We start from the raw sequence: 22,709 nt of genomic DNA, 5'->3' as shown, positions 1-22,709 counted from the left end.
TTGCAGAAAATATGACAGTGCAACCTTTGATTAAACTATGTTAAAGCTCAGAAAAATGACAGTGGCATCGGCAACAGCGAGAGGTTTAATAAGATGTGTATATATCTGTTGCTGTTGGGAGAACTGACTTTAGGTACAGCCACCTATTAACTTGCCTAATTTGCCTAATTTGCCAAAATTTGTTGACTATTAGTATTACATCTGTGCCACAGGTATGAGAAAGGGAAGAAGTCCCCATTGTTACATATTTTCCAATTTGGGTCATGTAATGTCATTTTTATCACTACCCAACCCAGTGGCTCCTACTTCACTACCAATTTGCCAAGTCTTTCTCCTTTAAAAGAAAATGAAGACTACAAACTGGTAGCATATTCTAGTATTGTATTACCAAGACAATGAAAGTAGACTACAGGAGGGCCCTGCTTATTCTCAGTGAGAATGTGTTTTTCTCAGTCTCTGTAGCATTATCAGTAGACAGGATTAGGGAGCAGATGGCAAAGAAATGAAAAGAGGATAGTTATATTCTTTAAAAAAAATAGAGTTCTGTTAAAAACTTCCAGGACTTTTAAACATATGAATCATGTATTTCACCAATCTAAATGTTCTATCTATTCTGACACTATTATATAACACAGAATAAATTAATAACATCTTTGGTATATCTCTAACCCCTCCTATTATCATCTCTCCAAACTGCAGAGAAGGGAAGGAGGGCAGAACAGGAAGAGAAGGAAAATGAATTTGCGTATTTCATTTCATTGACTGTCAAGAGATTTTATAAATTATTGGGGAAAGATACTTAGACAAAAATTTAAACTAAATGAATTATTTAATAAACAGATGCCAAGTAGAAATGCATAATTTATTGGTACTATGCATAAGTTAGTTTATGGATACCACACGGTCTTTCCTTGTTTGCTAGACTGAAATATTCCCACACACAATCTTGTGCACATCTGAGGAAAAAGTACAAATATTGTCACATTTAATCAATCAATCAGTTTTCTATTTAGTTCAGCAAAGATTTATACAATATATAAATTTTTATGTGTTTTAAAAGATACAGAATTAATTGAAGACAGGAATTTAAAGAAGAAAAATATTTAAACATCAATAATTGTTTCCAGATTCATCTCTTTTATCAAATATCTTATCATGCTCACCTTGCCCACATTGGTTTGTTTTGGCCACATTTCCATAACTCTGGGGCCTGGATACATCTTTTCACTTCTCAAGGGTATAAACATTTACCTCAAAGCAGAGCTTACAGGAATTTTCTCCCTTTCCCCAGCTAGTGATAAGTTCGTTTATTGCATTCCCTGTCTTTGCTTGATACAATGTATTAGAAGGGGGCAAAGGTATATAGTTCAGTATTAGAGTCCACTCTTAGCAAGGCCCGGAGTTTACTCTATAGCACCAGAATTTTTTTATAAAAAGGTGTTTTAAACCTCATCATGTGGTACAATAATTATTAGTTTAAGTAAAAGTGTCTACCAGTAGAATGTGATCTCCTTGGGCTTGGTGAAGTGTCAGAACCTGTTCAAGAAATGGACAAGGTGTTATTATTAAAATAGTAAACATCATGAGAAAAGGGAATTGCAAAGTTATGAATATTTGCATAAAAATGTGCAGAACAGGGACTATGTTGCATGTGTATTTTTGTGTACTGAGAATTCAACACAGGGTTTCACATGTGCTAGGCAAGTGCTCTACCACTGAGCTACATCTCTAGCCTGAGATTCTTAAACTTTAGCACAATCCCTGTGCCTCACTTTCTTCATCTCTAATTTCCTCATGATAGAATTTCTTTCATAACATTAATTAAGACATAAGAAATTAATTCAAAGAGTGTTCTGGAACTCATGAAAAAGTTAAAACTTGAAATGGAAGAGTACTAACACATGGCAAATGCTTAAAAAGTGTAATAGAAATACAGTAGTGATGGTGATGATGATGATATCTGCAAACTCTTTGGTAAAAGTGGCTTGGTAATAAATTATTTGAGTAGGTGTGTATTACAAAATTTAGTTTTGGCTTCTGTTTTTTTCCTAAGAGTTAGGTTTATACTTTTGGCAAAATATTATACTTCCAGAGTCTTAGTCACCCATGTGTAAAGTGAGAGGTTTGGAAAATCATTTTGCTAAGGATTCTTTCATCTTTTAGTCTATTTTAAAAATTGTATATAGAGAAATTCCCTGCATTGAATTTAGTCCTCTTGTTTTAATATAGGATATTTGATCATAATTTTATTATTAGTTATTTGTCATAGAGCTCTCAGCTAATATGAAGGCCAATGCCGAAACAAAACAGGAGCAGTGAGAGAAATGGCATAACTAGTTGGTAAGTTATACCCCCACCAGCAGCAAAAAATGAAAATGACTTGCTATTAATAGCAAATGTTAATATAACTGTCACTCCTAGGGTCTGAACTATAGCTTTGTTAAATGAAGTGGGATCTGCAAGCTGACCTCAAAATTTTCTTTCTCTAGGTTGTCAAATTCCCCATTACAAGTAGAAATATATTTGTCTGGTAACTAAGTAAAAGTAATTCCAGATACTAATGACCATTTCCATTGAAGTCAATCAGTTGCTTTACTTTGTTTCTATTTTCTGCCTCTATTCACTCTTGTCTCCCACAGAACTAAGAACCCAAAGACTTTTAGTAAAATTTTAACAAAGTACATTGCTTGCATTGTAAAAGTTACACATTCCTATCTAGTCTATAACTACTCCTTCTTTGGACCTATTTTCCTTTCTCCCCAATAGTTGTGAATTTATAGCTGTCCTCTACTTTCCCAAATTTTTATAACTAGTCAGTTTTTAAGTCCTGGAGTTTTTCTTTTAGATGCCTCATATATTCATCTTCTCTTCTTACTGTAGCTGTAGACCTTCAGTTCAGGTCACTAAGATTTCACTTATGATTTTCTGCACTGGTGTTAGTTCGGTCCAATTCAGTAAGCGGATTTACTGATGACATGCTATAAATGAGCCTTCGTACTGGCCAAAATGAGTTAACTGACAAATAGCAACAATATAATCTCACTATGCTTTCTACTAGGGTTACTTGTAATGATTAAATTTTGCATCTAGAAAGGACTTTAGAAATATTCTTATCAAGCATATTCCAATAGAATTTTGTGAGACAATGGATATATTCTGTATGTGTGACTATTGAGTACTTAAAATGTACCTAGGATTACTGATGAACTGAATTTTTAATTCTTAGCTTTATTTAATTTTAATGAGCTTTAATTTTAATGTAAATAGCTATGTGTCACTACTGACTCCTATAAAAGGGATTTTATACATGAGGAAGCACACCTAGAAAAGTTAGAGCTTAAGTTCACATAGCTTTAAAACTTCTAAGTGTTCTTAAATGCTCTTTTTCTTTCCAAAGCCATAATTAGCCCAAGGGCAAATTCTAACTGCAGAATATATTTAACATCTAAAAGGATCTCAATATTTCTACAGCTATCACCTCCTCCTGACCACTATCTTCTCTCTCTGCTCCCTTTCTCTTTAAGGCATATAAGACCCTGTATAAATTGACCCTAGTATTTCTCTGACATCATCTTACCAATTGCACACTCATTTCCACATTTCTAGCACCAGTACCCTGCTGCTCTTCCTACACCCTAAACATATTACCACCTCTGGGTCTTTACACATAGAGTGCCCTCTGCAGGTAGAGTACTTATTTCAGGTATCTGCATGGTAAGTTTACTCACTGCTCATTTCTCAAATGTTCTTTTTCAGAAAGAAATATGGAGAATTCTATGTATGATCATGGTCTACCAATATAAAAATTTTGTGAGAGAAATTGACTCAGTCCTACACATATAAAGAGAGAAATAGGGTCACCCGAAGGAAAAAAAATGTTAAAGCTATGCATTAGTGTGAGGAATGAATTCATACCACTCATCTCAGGATAAAACTTTAAAAATTGGGTCTTGAATCACAAAAGATACTTTGGTTTCAAAGGGAAAAACTTGGAAAATACCCTAGAGGGATACTTTAAAATTATGAAGTATAAGAAATCTCCATTAAACCAATCCCTGCTGAAGATGAGCTTGCAGTCAGAAATTCTAAAGCATGCAAAGAAAGAAAGAATCCTGAAGGACAATAAGGCAATGCACCAAATGGAAGCATTCCTATCAAAGAAACAATGGTATCATGACTCTGGGACTTTCAAAAGTTCAGTTCTATTCCAAAACAGTATAATAGTGATGTTTATTGATATTAGAGAAGTACAAAAGAAGAAAATAATCAACCTTGCCAAGAGTTAAGACAAGGTGGGGACATTAGAACAGACTTCAGACAGAAGGTAGATTTTTAGCTAAAAATATGACTAGAAATTTTGGGGGCAGAAATGAATGACAAAAGAAATGGAGGACGAGAGAATAGTGTATACCTCATATCAAGGCTATTTTCTGTATGGGCAGGGAGAAAGGTGATAGAAACTGTTATTTATTTACTTAATTAAAGGACTCTAAGAATTGTGTTGACTCAAATTATATTCCTTAAAAAGTCCTGAATTAGTCAACGTTCTCCAGAGCAAAAGAAATAATAGGATGTACACAAAGTAGTGCAGAGGGGGTGGTCTGAGTCTGAAGGCAGTCTGGAAACAGAATTCCTTATTTATCTGGGGATATCATTCATTTTCTCTTAAGAACTCCCATGGACTAGATGAAGGACATCCACATTATGGAGGGTGATCTGCTTTACTTCATATGTAGTGCTTTAAATAGTAATGTCATCTAAAGAAATGCCTTCACAGGGACATCTATACTGGTGTTTGATCAATTATCTGAATACCATGTGCTAGCCAACTTGACACATAAAATTAACCATCACCAGCTGTAAAATGGAGGTATACTAGGGAGACATGTTACCTAAATGCAAGACCACAGTCCAGGTTGCAATGTCCTATGATTTCAGCAATTATGTTTAAGGGTGTGACCTTATCAATGTGACAAGATAATATATCACTTGGAATTTCTATTAACACAGACAGGGAAAACACAAGACACCTCACTGTGGAAACATTGTTTTGACTCTGGGTACTTATTTAGCCCATAGAAAAATGACTGTTTCTTTTGAAAAAATGCACTGTCTAGTTTCTAATTTGTTTGTATGACCACCTCACTCACTAATTAAATGAGAATGATATTTAAAAGGTGACTGAAGCCTGGGAATGTAGCCCAGTGGTAGTGTGCTTGCCTGGCATGTGTAAGATCCTGGGTTTGATCTCTGGCACCATAAAAATTTAAATAAATTAGAGAGAAATTGAAATTAATTAATTTGTGAATATGACCATATTTATATGATTTGCCCTCACCCCATATTTGTCCTACCTTATGAGAAAATAAATCAGAGGAAATTATAATATCCTTGCCTATGTCCATTTTTTCCCAGCTCTTCCCCTTTCCATCATCAAAACAATCTGCAAATATAACAAACAGCATGTTTCTCAAGAAAAGCAGAGTAAATATCCTTTAAGGTTTCACTTAGTCTTTCTGATTTGTGTTTTCATCCCTTTTTGGATGAATTTTTCACCTCTCAATACTTACAGTATTACCAAGTAGCATATAAAGACTTCTGCTCTTTCTATATACAAGAGTACCCTATGTTCAGTTTTCATGTCAAAAAACAAAAACACCTATATTACATAAATAATAGAAATGAATTCAGAGAATCAATATTTTGCAATAACCTAATCACACTCAAGAAAGGTATTTTGAACTCCTTCAGGCCAATCTAAGACCTTCAGTTCTGATGCATAAAATACAAAACAATAAGAAACTTTCCTGTCAAAAATAATTGAGACAGACATTATTACCCTATATACATGTATTACTACACTACTGGTGTGACTCAGCACCATGTACAGCCAGAGGAATGAGAAGTTATGGTCCATTTGTGTACAATGTGTCAAAATGTATTCTACCATCATGTATAAACAACTAAAAAAACCTAAAATTTTTTTAAATAAAAAAGTAAAAGCTAAAAAAATAATAATTATTCCTTTTAATGGCAACATCAGACACCAACATATAGGCAGGCACTCATACACAAATGAGAATGGAAAGCCTCACTCTATATCAAGGAGTCTCTCAACAAGAAGACTTTAGTCAAATAAACCACCCTCAACAAGAGAACAAAAACTGTAGAGGAAGATCTTCAAGGTTCTAGAAATGAAAGTAATCTTACAGATAATTCTTTTCACCATAAGCACTTGTGACTGAGAGAATAAAGTTTTGAAAACCCAGGCAGTTTCATAACTGCTTCATTTCTCAAACTAGATGCTCGGTTTCAAACCATCCCCAGTGTTTGAACATTTGACCTCACTAATACAACACAGATACCACAAAGCCTTCTCCTGTAGAATTACATTGTCAGCGTCCTGGGAGATTTTCATCCTGCCCCAGGAGGAATCCTCGTGGTTAAAATAGCATATTTCCTCTATGCCAGAATCTACATGATGCTATTACTTCTCATGCACTCTGTATGCCTTCTGCTGATGTGTAGAACCTGTGAATGTCCTCATTCTAGATCCTTGCTTACTTTTCTTCAAATCTGTCTGGGTTGCAACTTACTCTCAAATCACTGTCTGATATTTTGAACATGGTGGCTCATATCCATCAATTTGGGTTTCAGCTCACTGCCCTTTCCAAAACTATAATACTTCTGTTAAGGTCATCCTGACAACATACCAAGCCTAGACTAACAAATCTAACATATCTCTACTTTCTCCTAGGCCAAGTGTCCAGCATCGTTCCTTGCTAGGCTCCACTGACATGTTATGGTACTGATGCAGTGGGTCTGATTTACTAATGAGTTACTATAAAGCTACAGGTGAAGTAGTTTTTCTTGGAACTTTATTTATAGATTGTTATTAAAATGCATGGGCATATTGCTAAAGTATGTGGGGGGAAATGTAATCAATGCTTTATAACTCTAGATGCATTGGTAATAGGAGAAAAAATAATACTGTCATCTTGAATGTATTCTAGGTGACACTTAGTGATTGAGAAAAGATAACACTTAGCTGCTCATGATTTAAAGAAGATAGTAAGACTTACATGGAATTTGGAAAGTTAGGATTATTTGCATAGAATATTAAAATTTATTGAACATCAAGCAATACAATTATATCTACTGTTGGAATTCAAACTTTACTTGATCGAATCCTGATATCCTAATCTTCTATAAATCTAATACTTAAAACATGTAATATTCAGCAGGAAAGCATTTTATACTCATAGATGGAATAAATTTGAGGGATAAATAGAATATGACATGCTTTCTTTTGCTAGAATATCATAAAATGTTGCCTTTAATAGCAAAGGGAAGGGTGTCAATAAAGACTTAATAACAATTAATTATCCTGATTCTTAATAAGATCTGTTTGCTAATAACAAATATTAGCAAATTTAGCCCTAATAGGAATCTAATAATTAAAATATTTAGATTTTTATGCTGTAAGGAAAATATGGCTGAATATAACAAAACAAACTTCTAAGAATAAAATAGCTTGTAGATGGAGTAGAGTCACCATTTGAATGTCTATTTGACTTCAATATCCATGGCCCTTGGCCCTTAAATTGCACCTCCCCAAAAAATATCTTCCTAAAATTAAACAAAAGTGAATAAAAATCCTGGGCCATCCTAAAACCTCATCCATGGATGTAATGAAATTGCATTGGGTGTTTTTTTCATTATACTCTATTTACTCTAATATTCTCACATGTGGACACTGTTTCTATATTTTCATCATTTTCTGTAAATTTTCCACTAAGTGAACATAAGAAGCAAGTATGCAGAGGCTGTTTTATGACCCTATTAAACAATACTTAGAGCATTGTAGATACTCAATATATATTTATTGAATCAATAAATGACTTAAAAAAGATAAATCTTTTTAATAATTCATATTTGTTTTTATTAATTTAATAGTAATCATTTGAATTAAATGACTCCAATCATTTGAATCAAATATACCAATAATTCTATATTCTTATATTTTTCCTCTTTATTTCCTTTAAGTCAATATGATGTTTTTTAAAAAGCAGATAAATTGAATAATGTCTGGTTCTGTATTCTTAACTTTATAATTAAGCAAGTGTCATAAAATATCACTGGAAAATTTAGTCTCACTCCCTGGGCTTAATTTTTAGTTTCAGGAAGCAGAAGAAAATGTATGGAGCCCTCCCATTAGGTGTTGCTGAGTGCTCGGAGATCTCTGTTATCCTGTGTCTTTGATCTTGACATCGATATCTTTCGATGGTACTGAGGCTAGTGGTTAAGTATATTTCTCCAGCCATAATAATTGTTTATGATCTATGGACAGGGATTCACAAAGCTCACAAGAATTCTAGCTGTCATCTTTTTTCTCCTTACTAATTTCCAAGTTGGCATATAATTTTTCATTTCATTATCACTCTCTGTGTTTCTCTCTTTATATACTGTACTTTATTTCTTCCTTTTATTTTGCTTCCTTTGATAGCCTAACAGTTGGATATAAGAGAATGTCACTTTTATTTATTCTCTTTTTTCTTCTTGACTGAAGGCAAGGAAATTAGCACCTTGATGGACGGCACACTGTGCAGAACACATCACCAGCACAGAGCCCTTCAAGACGTCTCAGTGTTTACTATTTCAGAACTTAAAGGAGCCATCATGATTTCCCATTCGTGTGAATTTCCACCTCAGCCCCATGGTCATACAAAATGACAGCAATAAAAATATGATTCTTAGAAACCCAACTGAAACTCTTCAACACCCTTACTAGCCCAAGTGAAAAAAAAAGGATCAAGCTTATGTCTATATGAAAGGGTGAACTAATTGAAAAGTGGTAGGAACAATTACCATATGCATTTCCTTAGGTAGTCTAGCAACTTTAATGTGAATTTTGCTCTCAAGGCAGCTCTAGGATTGGCGGGATGTGGCTCAGTGGTAGAGCATATGCCTAACATGCTCTGGGTTTAACCCCCAGCACTCAAAAAACAGTTACAATAAAGTAGCAACTCTGGGATATTGAATATAGAAAACAGGAGTCTGCAGTGTATTCCTGAATGAAATTTAAATCACTAATGGACTTTAAAAATCCTTCAAAATAGTTAGAATACTTCTGTGAGGATAATTTTATCATATCTGACTTGCCTCACAGAATGTTACTTGGCAGAAGTTCACTTTTAAGGGAATTATCACAATGTTCTTCATCAGCATACTATCAGCAGGTTCACTCTGTATAAACTAAAGCACAGTGGGTGACATACAAAATATATCTTCAAAAAATTTACAATATGCTAGTACCTAGAATGCATGTTTTCTAAAGGCCAAAAATTATATTTGATCACATTTAAAATATTTTTCAAACCTCAATTGATGAATCTCTTTGTATAAGTCACATATCTTAGTTTGCTAAGGTCAGAAACAAAAACTACCATTATAGAATGTTATTTATTTATTTATTTATTTATTATTTATTTATTTATGCAGCTCTAGGGATTGAACTATCACTGAGTCAGTCATATAATCAGCTCTTTTTACATTTTTTTTTTTTTTTTTTTTTTTTGAGGCAAGGTATTGCTAAGTTACCTAGGCTGGCTTTAAACTTTCAGTCCTTCTGCCTCAGACCCCTGAGTCACTTGGATTACAAGTGTGTGTCACCATGCCCTGCTTTGTAATTTTTAAATTAACCATAAAATACTTTTGTTGTTACTAAAATGTGTGTGGGATTTCCAAGTCTCTGCAGGATATAAGTGGCTACCTACATTTTAATGCTTTCATACATTCTTGAAAATTGCTACGGAAGTACAAGAATAAGAAACCAACTAGAACCCGTGTCAAATCAAGTCTAGGAAACATAATTGCCCATGAGAACACAAACACTTAAAACCCACAGAACTGGACAAAAAGCCCACACTAGCAGAAAGGATTGGGCATTTTGCACAGAAGTAATGTGAGGCAGATTTACAGTGGTGACCTAAAGATAGCACCTCATGGGTATCAATGAGAAAAATACCTCAGAGGTATCTTCCACACCTGGAAGGAACTAGTAGATCCTACCTCCAATAGGGAAATATGGAGAAGACCGGAGACTGGGCATTTTATACTATGGCCACATAGGGCTAAAAAGAAGGAGATCACTGGCTGTTTTGGAAAGACCATACATTAAAGGAAGTGAAGGCAACTTTGAATATTGTCATTTGTAGGTTAGCAAAGAGAAAAAAAAAAAAAAGATGTGACTAAAAGTATAAATATGCTGAAAGAAAATTAGTGTAGTGTAAATATTAGAAAAAATAGGCAAAAAGCCCTACATCATTTATTTTTAGAAAATTATATTACATTGTAGGTGAAAGAAAAGTGCTAAAGGCCACAAGAACCATTCAAAGCCCTTATGCCATCTCCATTGAATTACTGATTATTACATAAGAAAACCAATAGAAATATAGACTAAAATACAGATAAAATAGTATCTATGGAAATTCGTACAAAAAGAAAATAAAAAGTAGAACATAAATTATTCTGCAAACAAAAACACTAAAACTTGCTATGAATCAGATGAAAACTATTACATAACATCCCAAGAGGAATTAATAACCTTAAACAAGCAATTGTAGACATGAAAGAACATCACAAATCCAGAATTTAAAGCTCAGAGTAGTAACAGACAAAATTTGAGGAGGTGAAATCAGAGGTAATTGAACTCAGGAAAGAAACTAAAGAATAAGGGAAATTGACTTCTAGGGAAAAATAAAGAAAGAAATTACAAGGTTCAAAAGTATAGCCAAAAGTAAAGTTAAGTGGCATATGACTAGAAGTATAGTAAGGTATCAGAAAGAAACTGCCATAAAAGATAAGATCAATTAATTACCTGAGTGGAGTTCCCAAAGTGGAAAAACAAAACAATTAAGATGATTAGTATATGAAAATTTTACTGAAATAAAAGAATCTTATATTGAAATCTCTCATCAAGTATGTGGAACATTCAACCCCAACCCATTGCCATAAAACACAAGACATAATTGAGTACACTATTATACTTAAAGAAAATAACCCTTGGGACAGTTTAATATGAAGTAATTGACAAGCAAGGAAAAAAGTGATGGCATCTACAATTTCAAAGTAACATACAATGTAGGGAAGAGTGAAGTCAGGTTGTTAAGAAAAGGCAAAGAAATAACAAGTTAGGGAAAGAGTTAACATACACTTGAACTGTATATCAAAGTTATATGATAACAGTTTTAACTTGAATATTCACGAAACTTGGTACTCAAATAAGCTCTTCCTAAGGGTTGCACCAGAGCTTCACCCAACCGACATACAAGCTGGAAAAATTATAGAAAAATGGTGGTGAATACAATAAATAGTTCACAATGAATCTAAGATTAAACTATAGGTAAGAATAAGTGTGGAACAGAAGTTTGCCTCCAGGGACAGAGAGCTGATGGAAATTGAATCTCTAGGGGCAAATGGAATGTATCAAGAACTGAGGGATACTTGAAGGGGCTGAAGCTTTGCCTCTGGCAAACAGTTGGCAGTAAACTAAGGCCCCAGTTCAGCAGCCTATAAGAAAGTAATGCTGCCGAAAGTCACATTAGCTTGGAAGTAGTTCCTACTTCAGTCAAGAATCAGATGAGAACATAGTTCTGGTTGACACTTTGATTATATCTTTGTGAGACTGAAGGAGAGGATCCAGCTAAGCTATGTCCAGACACCTCTCCTGCAGAAACTGATCTAATAATTGTGGTTGTTTCGAGTTTAAAAAAAAAAAAAAAAAAGTCATGTAGCCAAATTATAAAAAATATAATAAATGGATTAATGAAAAAAAAGAGAATAATTGTGGAAGATACTATATAAATGCTATATAATAATGCAGAAATAAGACAAATTATCAAATGGAAGGAGGAAAGAAAGAGGGAAAAATTGAATAAGACCATTACCTTTTAATTCATTTAAATTTTAAAGATTATACAAGTTAGCTACATAATACTGCATCACCCAAACCTCAGTAATTTAAAATGAACAGGTTTTAAAGTCTATTGGACAAACTCTACCAATCTTAGCTTGCCTCATTCTCATACCTGAGTGTTGGCTGGGGAGGTTAACCTAGGAGGGATTCCTAATTTGCAGTCTGACTTTGCTTCTAGTCTCATTTTCACCTTGGAACTTTCTGGCTGGCCAGGCACACTCTTCTCATGGCAAAAGAAGTGCATTACAACCGATAGAAACATACAAGGTCTCTTCAAATTCAGGCTTACAATGTTATATTGTTGTTTTTATCTCATTCTATTAGTTAAATGAAATAGCATAGTGAAACTAAAAGTCAAAAGGCAAGGAAAAATGCAAGGATGCAAAAACACAGTGCAAAATTACTAAAAAATTACAATGCAAAGGGCAGGAATACAAGAACAGCTGGGTAATGAGAGGTAGTAACACCAACAAACAAACAGTAGCCTAATTAGACAAAAAGGAGATTGTGTTCATTTCATAAAGTTATCATTTTGAACAGTAGAACAAAGTTCACAAATATAAAAGGAAATACAAGTAAAAAAAAAGCAAGCTACAAATTAAAGCTATAAACAATAACAATGCATTTAGTGATTTTAATTTAAAATAATATAGGTACCAAATATATCAGTCATATTAACAAATAAAAATACACAATTGACATTAATATTTTCTTTTAAAAATTTTTTTTTAGTTGGTGATGGACCTTTATCTTACTTGTTTATTTATTTATTTGTTTATTTATATGCAGGACTGAGTTTCGAACCCAGGGCTTCACACATGCCAGACAAGCGCTCAACCACTGAGCCACAACCCAAGCTCAACATAAATATTTTCTAATGGACTCACCAGTCAAATCTCAAAAATCTCCATGCTGAATATAAGTAACAAACCTAAGAGGAAAAATACAAAAAGCAAAATTAAAGAGATAAACCAAGGAATATTGGAAAACTTCAACAAAATAAAGCAAAGGTTCTATGCTACTCTGACAATTTTAACAATCAAATTGTTCTCTGATGATTTATACAAAGAAATTGTAACATTCTCTCGATAATCATCAGCTGAAGATAATAAAAAATGCCTGTAGCCAAACAGGATTTGATTTGCTATTTGCTGTAGTAAGAGAACCTGCCCCAGGAGAAATCATGGGCTATTTCAGTAAGAAGATGTTGAGAATGACTCATTACAGGTTTGGGCCCAATGCTAGATATTCTGAGATACAGTTCAAAGAACAGGAGCTTTCCTACGATCAAGTCCTATCAGAGAAAAGGGATAATTCAATGATTGGGTAGCTCGATTTTTATTTGGGAAGCAGGATAAACTAATTGCAAATTAACCATGATTGGCAAAAAGAAGCAATCACCCAGTCATTCACATGAAATGGGAGCACAGGACATTTGGTCACTGTTTTTATTTTGCTCTTTTTGTTTGTTTGTTTGTTTTGGTGTTCTAACATGTTTATATCATCATCCTGTTTTTCTTACTTCCATTATGGTCACAAAGTTACCTCACTTTGTATTCTACAAGGCTTTCACCCTGTTTTTTTAGTTCATTTTAAAGACATGACCATTAGTTCTTTAATATGCATCTCTTCATTCAGTAAAACTTTAGCCTTCTCCCTTTGGCTATGAACTATACTTAGTGGCTCATTTCTAATGAATAGAATACAACAGAAATTATGAGATGTAATTTTTAAGAATAAATAATAAGAAGACTGCAACTTCCAATATGGGCTCAAGTTTCTCTCTCTCTCTCTCTCTCTCTCTCTCTGCCATGTTATGAGATGCCCTATAAAGAATTCACATGTGGTTATAACAACTGTATGACTGAACTTGGAAGAGGAAAGAATTCACATGTGGTTATAACAACTGTATGACTGAACTTGGAAGAGGATACTTTAACCCCAGTGGTGTTACCAAATTATTACAGTCCCAGTGGACATCTCTTACTAGAACTTCATGAGATGCCCTGAGCCAGAATGACCCAGCTAAGCTGCTTCTGGATTCCTGGCACATGGAAACTATTATGTAATGTTTGCTAGTTTATTAAATTAGAAGGTAATTTGTTATATAGCAATCAATAACTAATACAATTAATGTATAGAGAAAAATATTAATATTATAAAATTATAATATAATAATATAACAATAGTTATCATAGTTTAAAGAAATATAAGAACCAAATGCAATGCATGAAACTGAATTTGGTAGCATAGATAACAATTTGAATATGAACTAAAAAAGAGATGATACTAGGAATTATTTCTCAATGGTGGTAATGTTCTTTTGGTTTCATAACACACCAAACATGTCATTTTAGGAAAACTAAGCTAAACTGTTTAGGAGTTAAGTGATGCAATGGTTTATATAAACGTTCCCCAAAAGCCCATGTGTTAAAGGCTTATAACCAGCCTGTAGTGCTATTGGAAGTGGAGGAACTTTTAAGAGGTGGCTCCTAGGGCAAGGAATTTAGGTCACTGGGGGCATGACCTTGAAGGAAATATTGGGACCCCAATCCCTTCTTCTATCTTTGTTTCTTGGCCACCACGAGGCAAACAAGTCTTTCCTCTTACATTCTCTCACCAAGAGGTACTGTGCCACCAACCAGCCCAAAAGCAACAGGGCCAACAGACCAGGGGCTAAAATCTCTGAAAACATGAACCAAAATAAGTCGCTTCTCTTTTTAAGTTGATTACCTTGGGTATTTGTTACAGTGACAGGAAGCTAACATTAGTGACTTGATGTCTCTACAACTACTTTTTAAATGGTTCTGTCACACACACACACACACACACGCACACACAAATTTGAATACATATACACAAAGAACAAATATGGCAGTATTTTAACAATTGCTTAAGCTAAGTTAGTGTGTATATGGAGGTTGATTCTTTCATGCTTGAAAAATTCAAACATTTCTCTAAGTTTGTCTCTTTTCTTAATAAACAAATAGAAGAAAATTATCCAAACAAATAGAAGAAAATAAAAGTGCCCTGGAAAATTTTTTTGACTATAGGTACAAAGAACTTTAGAACTTACCAAATTCTTTCAATCAGTAATTCCTGTCCTTGAAATGTAACCCAAGAAAATAATCAGAGATGTGACATAAATTTTTATATCAAGAAATTTATTTCATTGTTGTATAACTGCAGAGATTTAGAAACAATGTGAATTCCCTAGGTAGAGAATGAGTAAATAAATCATAACTTAGTCATATGATAGTATGTTTTCTGTGATTGAAAATAATATTTTAACAGGTTCAATAACATGGGGAGTTGATGATTCAATTAATATCAAATTCAAATGGCACATAAAAATATGTAGGTATGATTTTAAAATTATAAAATAATATATAAATTATATGTGCATGTTTGCTTTTTATCTATTTCTGAAAGAAAACACACCATAAAATCTTAATGGATTTTTCCATGTTTAATAGAATCACAGTAGTAGACATTAATCTTTATACATTTTAGCACTTTTTTCCTAAAAGGGAGAAAAATTGCTTTGTAATCAAAACAATTTTTATATGATTATATTAACATTTCTAAATATTATGTGTTGCAAAGATTTTAATTATAATAAAAACATTTTGAGAAGACAGGGTATAGCAACCCAGTACCCTGTGAACATCTAAAATATAAATCAACTATTTTATATATTGGTGTGTAAACTCTTAGGATATCACAATGCAATATTGACTGAAGATTGACAATTTGATTTCATTTTCACGATACCTTATATTTTCTTTTGGTGAATGGACATTTTGTTTGTTACCTAATGGTCTCAAATGTGCAGGTGGTACTTTTACCTTTTCTCACTGACTTTGAAGCTTTCACACTTCATCTAGGAGGAAGTTGGGATCTTTGCATGGTTCTTTGTCCAGGACATTGTAGCACAAGTACCCATAACTGCTTCAGTTTACTGTTTGTCATCTAAACTGGGAGTTTTGATCATATTTTAGGCTAGAAGTTCCATTTTTTGTTTTTTCCATACCCTTGCTGTGATGGATCAATGTAATTTAGCATGAACTTTGAGTGACTTTTGTAAACTCTTATTTACTCAATCTCTTCTCAGATCTCTGTGTTCAAACAAAATGCCTTTGTATGATAGAAGCAGTCTAACTGTATTAAATCACCAAAAACATTGGTCTAGTTCAAGAACACCTTGTTTGATTGCAGATGTTCAATTCAATATCCTTTCCTCTAGAGGGACACATTTTGAAGTACTGAATTTATAAGCTTTAAATGAATTGGTACAAAAGTTGATCCAGATGGACTGAAGCCAGATCCTACTGATAAATTCTCGGTTCTTCAGAATATACTTGGGGAAATTCATTGAGTGTGTTGAACACATATATGTTAAAATTTTGGCAGCAAAAGGTTGTTGACCTGCCCCCCACCCGCAACACTGCTGCAGTATTCTCAGCTCCCTGTGTATTTCTGCTTTGTGCTGCAGATACAGTGATGACTAAGACACAAATCTGGCCTTCAGGGAGCCATTTGCCAATGAGGGACGTGGGCACATAAACCTACACTGGGACTTTGTAAGTGTTATGGAAAGGGATGTGTGCATAGGGTGCATGAGAAAAGAGGAGCAGGAATCAACTTAAACCTGGATCATGTGCATTGTAGAACTATAAAGATGCCTCCTTCAGATTGTATTTTATGCTCATCTGCATTAACAATGGGACCAGCTTTAATATTTTAGACACCATTATTCACCAGATTTAATTTCTTAGATATAATACCATTATTTTCATCATCTTCCCTACTAACAAAATAGGTTCAAAAATGTGGGAAGTGAAGTCTACATTAGTGAAGGATTGGAAGAGATTTATTTTTTCTTAGCATAATTACAACTGAACGCTTCTTGTTGTCTACTGTATTGTTTTTTTTTTTTTTTTTACTTATGGCAGAGGTGGTTTTGTTTATGCATTTCAAACCAATTTTCTTTTTCCTTGGGCTCTTTATTCTTTTATCACTTCAGTCTGCAGCTGGCACATACTCTGCAGTGTTTGCTGATTTTGTAGAGTATCATAAGCAATGTTTCCATTATATACTAACTTTTTCCCATAAAATAAGTGAATAATTAAGCTCCAAGAATTGTTTCACATTTAAAACACTATGGAAATTTTTGCACGTGTTATAGAATAACAATCCCTTTGAACTTTTATTTTTATTCAATAATAATATGGAATATCAGTAAGGATGACTTATGTTAACCTGTTTGGTACAGTTAATGTATCATCCTAGTTTTGGAAATGGTGTGCTTCCACAAAGAGAGATGATGATCAGAAATTCTTTGAAAAACAACAATTTTTTTCTATGATGGTTTTATTAAATACTAATTAAAATCCTGATCCAACCAATACATGATTGGCAGATTTTACTATGCCTTGGACAGGTGTTTCTTCTTTTGGAAGCTAGAGTTAGATGGTCTAGGTGCTTTTCAAGCTCTTCCATTTTCATGATTGCATTACATGTACAGTTTCTATACATTCCAAATGTCTAACCCTTGTTACTTTGTTTCCTTCTGTAGTGATCCAAACTCAAGCATCTCATGCACATATCTATCTATAGATTGATAGATGATAGATGTTAGACAGATATCTTTGCAACTTCAGCTGAAACTCAGTTTCAGAGAATAACTGTCACCTCTAAACCACCACCAATGAGAAAGCTAGAATACTTGACGTAATAATGAGGCATTTAGAACTTTAATTGTGACCTTGTGGGAGAAAGATTTGACAATGTATTAAATTTTTTAATGTTAAAGTGTATGAAGTCATTTGGCAAATGCTAGTTGTTTTTATCTTTTATCCAGATTAGAGTTAGTGGTAGGTAGTAGGTAGGCAGGTGGGTAAGTTGGTAGATAAATAAGTAGGTAGATAGACATACAGCTAGATCACTATTCTTCAAAAGACTTCTGGAGGAATGTTCAGTTAACAAGTTCTTGAAACCTTCCTGACCCTCCTTAGTGATATACTAGTAATTGCATTTTATGTGAACTGAATTACGAACCCCATAATTAATTTTCATTTTTTCCTAAAAGGCAATATATCTGAATACAACATTGTAGTATGCTCACAAATTTTGTATGATTCATATTAAGATAAATGCATAATTATTAAAATAAATAATTGGCAGTCAATACCACCTAAAATATTCTTCTCATTCATTCAAGTAGAGTCATTCCATTCCACACTCTGAGTAATTAATACCAAATGCCCACTTGTCTTGGTGATCAGAAAGGCAGGGGTGTATGATGAACATGAGATGTGTCAGACTAAGTCATGGAGCAAATAACTCACATTCTCTAAACCTCAGACCTCTAAACCTCACTGCAAAGTGAGTCTAGCAATACTCGGAAGGAGAGTTGTGAGAACTTAACAATAGGGTCAAGAGACTGACTCTGTGTTAGATGCACAATAGGTCAATAAATCAGAGGTACTAGCTGCTAGCTACTGCAACTATTAGTGTCCTTGTATTTGTATTTCTATGTGGTCAGAGGAACTTCCAGTTAATATTGATGCCATGAGTCCAGCTTTAATAAGTCTTCATATGCTGTCCTATCTCACTCTGTGTTGAAAGCTTGGATTTATGACTGTGGCAAACCAGGAAATTAATTTCAGATCCAATTTTGCAATCTTCAGTATTCCTTTCTTCAGGTATCTAAATGTTGATTTTTCTACATCGATGTTCATACGCTACATATGAGGAAATGATCTGCTATCTATCTCTAAAATTGTTGCTAGATCTCAGTGCTCACAGCTAATATTAAGAGTTTCCTCAGACTCATTTCTCCAAGTTTCTGAATTCTTTGAACTTCGTCTAAGGTGGATACACATATCAACCTTTCTCATTCTTTCAAAATGAAATTTCCTTTCAGCCTTCCTCTCTGCCCAAAGCAGGAAACAACTCTCCTGCACCCCAGCAGTTCTCGCTATGTTTTCACAATATTAGGAGGCACTGTCTGCTGTTTGGAATCATTTTGGCTTATTATAAGGGCTCATACTGTACTTCATTAGCAGGGCTGCTGTGAAATTATGAAACATTTTGGTGAAAATTACAAGATATTTAGACTTGTTTTTCCTGAAAATATGCAAAGCCCTTCGGGGAAAATACAGCCAGATGGTGTTTGAGACATTTATTGTTTTCCTATGAATTTGTAAACAAATACTATAAATTAAGAGTTTCAGAATGATCTTTAGAAATCTAGTGTCAAATTAATACATGAACTGATATCAATTAAGGTAAAGAAATCACGGGACCCATTTCCATCTTACCAGTATATTTCTTTCCTGTCTATACTCTTAACATTTTGAAAAGGCTTCAAAACTGATCCAAAACTGATGGTTGAAAAGTTTCAGAAAAAGCAAAAACTACAGTCTCAGATTGTATCTTTCCACACATGAATTTTAGTAATTCGTGTAAGCTCAATAATTTATACTACCAAAAATGTTATTATTCCTCTTTACACACATAGAAATATTGTTTGAATCTACCCAGAAACATTTAGGTAACACAAACACATAGAAGTGAATCAAATCATTCACTTCTAATCATTCAAGAGTCTAAAACTGTGATTTATATTTTTTGTGGGTTCTCTCTGGAGAAGGGCTATGAGTTTTGGAAGCTTACAGGTGTCACCCTGAGGACTTTCTTGGAGCAAGTGATAGTACTTGAGTAACTTTGTGTGAAGCAAAATAGCCTCAGTTTCCAGTGCTTTGGCTCTAAGGCAAAAACAAAAACAACAACAACAAAAAATACTAGTTAATATAGTCTGAGTCCAAACCTGATTCTCACGCAAATCAATGAGTTTGGGAAGTATCAATCATTTATGTCTTTCCACTAATTGATTTCAACTTTTCCTTGTATTTTGCCTAATGTTCATTCCCTTTGTTCCCATAATAACCTCCCTTCACATTCTATTTTTCATCTTCCAATTTTGTTTACAAAAAAGCAGAGAAAATGTCCGAAGGAGGTATTTGATCACCAGAAAATGGTTTCTGAGGAATATGTAGTGGAAATAAAACACCTCTTAGAGTACACCTTTGAAGATATGTTATCGATAAGCAATGCAATTTTAGTGTACGATATTTTATTGTACTTTGACATTCAGATACATTTTCTGTGGTTGAAGATGAGTGCAAATATGAAGAAAAGCATTCTATTTTAGTGAAAAAGGTTAAACTAGTGAATCAGATTGTTTTTCTGACTTTTACAAATATAGTCCGTTCCCCTGATATTCTCATGAGAATTGGATTGCCTGTTCTCTTTATTTCTCTCCTTTTCTGTATTTTCCTCATTCTTTTAATATTACACAGGATTGCTACGTGGACAGGTTTCACACACCTGGAGACTTATGAAGCAATACATTGACCATGATGGTGCTCTTAAAGCCACAGACTAGAGCCAGTGGCTCCTCTAAACACAGTCCCACAAGGGATGAACTATAAAGCCCAAGTTCCATACTCTGTACTGTCCATATAGAAAGTTTAGTGAAAATCATTCATGTTGTATAGTAACCATCACAGTATGAAAAAGAAATATTCTCTTCTATGAAACAATTTTCTATCTAATGAGGGAAGATAAGTCCAATATAGTTCTCTTGGTCTCTTTTCATAGTTTACGTAACTAAAATAAAATTGGTTTAAGGAACACAATACTGGGGCCCTCACTCAGGATGACAGTGATCCTTTTATTTGTTTGTTTATACATTGCTTTTGAATCTGATTCACTTAATTCATTCAAAAACATTCTTGGGAATGAACATTTTTTAATTTTTAGAAGAATTTCCCCATTATTTTAATCTCTGCTCCATACTTTTCTGTTTTTCTCAAGTAACCAATAGATTGTTTTTTAAATATCCTGCAGAAATCACAATACGTGATGCCAGTGGATTGGGGGAAATGAGTTATCTTTCTCCATATCCAGAAGACCTGGACAATGGCCCACTCCCTCTGTTTTTCCCAGGGAACATAGAGAGCTGGAGATACCATCAGCCATCATTCTTCTTTGCCTCTCATCAACAGAAAATAACTACAGGCACACCAAACATCTTTTCTAGAAAATATTATTTTTATTACCTCCCTCTCTTTGTGTTCCTTCCCTGATGAAAGTCCTACTGTTTAAAATTTATTCTCATAAGCAGAGTGAGAGAAAGGATTTCCAGATAGTATCCAAAAAGGACTGAAAATTAAAACTTTGTTTCTTACAAGTGTATATTTGTTAAGAAGCCTTGAAAGCCAAACACGTTAGAATAACTTATAGAATCTGGAAATAAAAAAAGCAGTTTCTTTGATACCCAGTGGAAATATCCCTAAAAGTAAAATTCTTTAATTCTGCATATTTATGGAATATGCCAACTCAGGCAGTGAAATATTGGAACTTAGAAAGACCCACCCAGAAATTTTCAGGTAGTGGATTTGTCATCTGACTTCAAAAATTTTACCTTAAAAATAAAATCATACTGTGGAGGTATTAACAGTCTCTGAAGAGGAATCACAACTCCAGTTTCAAAAAACTGAGCCAGACTAAACTGTACTGGAAGAAAGTAAACTGTGGCAGGAGAAGGAACTTCCTGGCATTTGGAATAATTCAGGATGGACTTGGCCAACAATGGTGCCTCAGACCAAATCCATACATCTTGATATCTTCACATACCCTTCAGATTCTGAAATTTTATTGCAGTAGAGTAAAAATTGTCATTCCTGAACTAAAATGTTCTGGCAGGTAGAGTGGGGAAAGAAGGTAGGAATAATAGAATCATCCATATATTGACTGGAGAAGCTTACAAATTTATCTTTGATACCTCCCTTATCTTATAGATAGTGAAAAATGACTTCAACTCAATGAACCATGTGAGCTGGGCCATACCACTTGGTCAGAGCCTAATTTGAATCTGGTCCATTCATCTGGGTTTTAAAAATGCATTATGTGTTCATTCATTCATTTTCTTCATGTATTTTTCTATCCACTTATTCAAAAAATTTGTGCTCTGTGAATGATCTGCCTGGGTTTGAAACCCTGATTCTGACATTTCTAAGTTGAATCATTTTATAGAATTCACTTAACCTTTGTTCTTCTCTTCCCTCATCTTCAAAATAGTCACAATAGTAATATCTACCTCCCAGGGTTGTTGTGTGGACTAAATGAGTTCCTTCATGCAAGGAGTCTAGGACAATACCTGGCATACCAGATATGTGTTAACCATTATTCTTAATTATTAAAGGTCACCACTTATTGATTTGGCTTTTAAATTAACATCTCAAGTTTTCAATCTCTTCTGAGATTTAACTTTGAATTTTGTAATTTATGTTGAGAAGGTCTTCCTAGGTCAAAATTTAGTTCCTCAAATTACCATGTCCCAAATTTCACTATTTATCCTCTTCCTGATTAATTCTTCTTATTTGCTGTCCCATCACATCATCCCCCCTCTTTTTTTTTTTTTTTTACACTATTCCCTAGGTATGTAGAAAAAGAAGAGTCTAAGCATATATATCAAAAGAAACTCTTCCAAATACAAAGAGTTTTATTTGTTTAAATTTCACAATTGCCTCAAATGTTTTTAAAATGAAAGTCAGGACCAGTGACTCCACAAGCTGAGGAAGGAGGATCACAAGTTCAAAGTCAGCCTCAGCAAAAGTGAGGAGGTAAACAACTCAATGAGACTCTGTCTCTAAATAAAATA

Source organism: Sciurus carolinensis, chromosome 14, assembly GCF_902686445.1.
Source record: "Sciurus carolinensis chromosome 14, mSciCar1.2, whole genome shotgun sequence".
Lineage (NCBI taxonomy): Eukaryota > Metazoa > Chordata > Mammalia > Rodentia > Sciuridae > Sciurus > Sciurus carolinensis.
Note: the sequence above shows the minus strand (reverse complement) of the source record.